The 2,469-nt window shown below is 32.6% G+C and overlaps 1 protein-coding gene across 1 annotated transcript in view; it reads left to right on the top strand.

Moving 5' to 3' along the window:
- The window catches only part of zc3h15 (zinc finger CCCH-type containing 15), a 14,567-nt gene that overhangs the window by 10,180 nt on the left and 1,918 nt on the right, over window positions 1–2,469 (top strand). The window lies entirely within an intron of this gene.

Raw genomic sequence — 2,469 nt, 5'->3', positions numbered from 1 at the left:
AAACAGGAAGGATCATAATTCTTGAAGTCATTTAGTACTATTTTTTTTTCATATTTGATATTGTATGAATTATATTTATCACAGTACAGTTACCTCTTAGTTTAGTTTTAAACATATTAAAGGTTTGTACTTCCAAACAGACAAAACACCTTATTATTGCTAAAACATTTTGTAGGATTAACTTGTGTAGATATGTATGATAAACTACAACCAGGTGAAACTGATGTGACTTACACGTTATTCATAAATTCAATACTTTTAAAGACCCTTAATTTAAGAAAAATAAATATAATACTTTTTTCAAGGACCCACAGACTCCCTGTAGACTGATCATCATGATGGCTGAGTTTTTAAGATTTTTAGTTCTACGTCTGCTCCACTGATAGCTGCGTCAGGACAGAACACCTGAACGCACCATGGAGAGGATGAGCAGGGTCTGCCAGGATCAGTCTGACAGACGTGTTGAATGTGACAGGTAATCAATCAGGAACCTGGAGGGGAACCCAAAACAACTGTCAGACACCAGAAAGTTTTGTTTTTCCTCCTTTAAAATGAGTCCACAAACTATCAGCATCACTTCTTCCTCCTCTGCCAGGACCAACCCTGTATCTGAGTTTTTATCTCATGTGGGCTCTCTGTCTGTCAAACTCATCAAACAATTATAAATATGTCCGCGTGGACCAGGAATACTGGGCTCATCGACAAACTAGAGATAACAATCCTTGAAGGAATGCATGTCGCCCACTGATGGGGTTTGAAACTATGGTTTGTGTAAGTTTGTCTTTCTGCAGCAGCTGATAATTTACTGTAGTTTACCTTAGTGTCAGATATTATGGGCTGTATTTACTCTGCAGTACTCAGTTTACATCAGCAGGTGGCAGAAGTTCACAGCTAGAAGGGTCAACCTGCAGTTCAACAATAAAACCTGCAGTTCAACAATAAAACATTTCTTCTGCTTTGGTCAAATCGACAACAGAGTGTTAGGGCCACTTTATTCTCATAAAGAAAAAAAAAAACCTCTAAATTACGAGAATAGTCATATCACATTAAAGTTGTATAAAAATAGTCATATGAGAATAAATTCATAACATTACGAGATTAAAGTTATGAGAATAGTCATAATATTACAAGATTAAAGTCATAATATGAGAATAGTCATAATAGTCAAAGTATTATGAGATTAAAGTCATAATAGTCATAATATTACGAGATTAAAGTTATAATATGAGAATAGTAATATTATGAGATTAAAGTCATATTATAATAGTCATATTATAATAAAGTCGTAATATTACAAGATTAAAGTCATAATATGAGGATAGTCATTACAATAGTCAAAGTATTATGAGATTAAAGTCATAATAGTCATAATACGAGATTAAAGTTATGAAAATAAAGTCATATGAGAATAGTCATAATAAAGTCATATTATGAGATTAAAGTCATATGATAATGTCATATGACAATAAAGTCATAATATGATAATGTCATAACATTACGAGATTAAAGTTATAATATAGCGAGATTAAAGTTATAATATTACGATAAAGTCATAATATTACAAGATTAGTTATATTATGAGAATAAAGTCATAATATTACGAGAAAAAAATCATAATATTCTAGCCTTTACATGAAAAAGTATGCAGTTATCACTGCATTAAAAGGAGGAATGTTGAGAAGTTGTTCTTTATTGTTATAAATAAATAGTTAATCTTTTAGCACATTAGCATCAAATGATCAGTAGCAGGACTTGGAAATTGTGCAAACGACTATAAACTGAAGCTGTATTGTAATTAATGGATGCATTGACAGATTTAGTCGTCACATAGTTAATTTGGATGAAATCAAGTTAATCTAACAGTGACCCAAGTCACTGCAGATTACTTTATAAACACAGACACATGGCTGTACAGCAGGTGTGAGGAAAAATAGAGAGGAAATGAGGAACAGAAAATGGACACGTCATGTAAGATTGACTCTTTTTCTTGTAAAATTATGACTTTAATCTAATAAAATTATGACTTTAATCTAGTAATAATGATAAAAAAACATTCTCGTTGTGTGGCCCTAACACTCCATTGTACAAATCAGTTGTAGCTTCCTATATGAATGTATATTTTTTATAAAATGTACTTCATACATTTAAATGGTGAAGTTGTGACAGATCCACAGATGTTACGTCCAGTGATGAAGACTACAAACCCTAACCCTGCTCCAGTGAATATATGGCACTAGTGTGACTAGGGCTGCAACAACAAATCGATAAAATCGATTATTAAAAGCGTTGGTAACGATAACATAAATCCACCGTTTGTTTCTTTCTCCTCTCGGGCAAAAGTATAAAAACCCTCCAGTTTTTTTCTGACTGGCTCAAAGTTATTTGTTGAGCAAAAAAATGGTTCAGGTCGAAGGAATAATAAAAAAAAAAAAGACGTGAGCAGCAGGTCTGCAAGGAGAAGATGGGGGG

The sequence above is a fragment of the Austrofundulus limnaeus genome, unplaced genomic scaffold, assembly GCF_001266775.1.
Source record: "Austrofundulus limnaeus strain Quisiro unplaced genomic scaffold, Austrofundulus_limnaeus-1.0 Scaffold595, whole genome shotgun sequence".
Taxonomy (NCBI): Eukaryota; Metazoa; Chordata; class Actinopteri; order Cyprinodontiformes; family Rivulidae; genus Austrofundulus; species Austrofundulus limnaeus.
The sequence above is the reverse complement of the archived record's forward strand: the minus strand, read 5'-3'. Positions and strand labels throughout refer to the sequence as shown.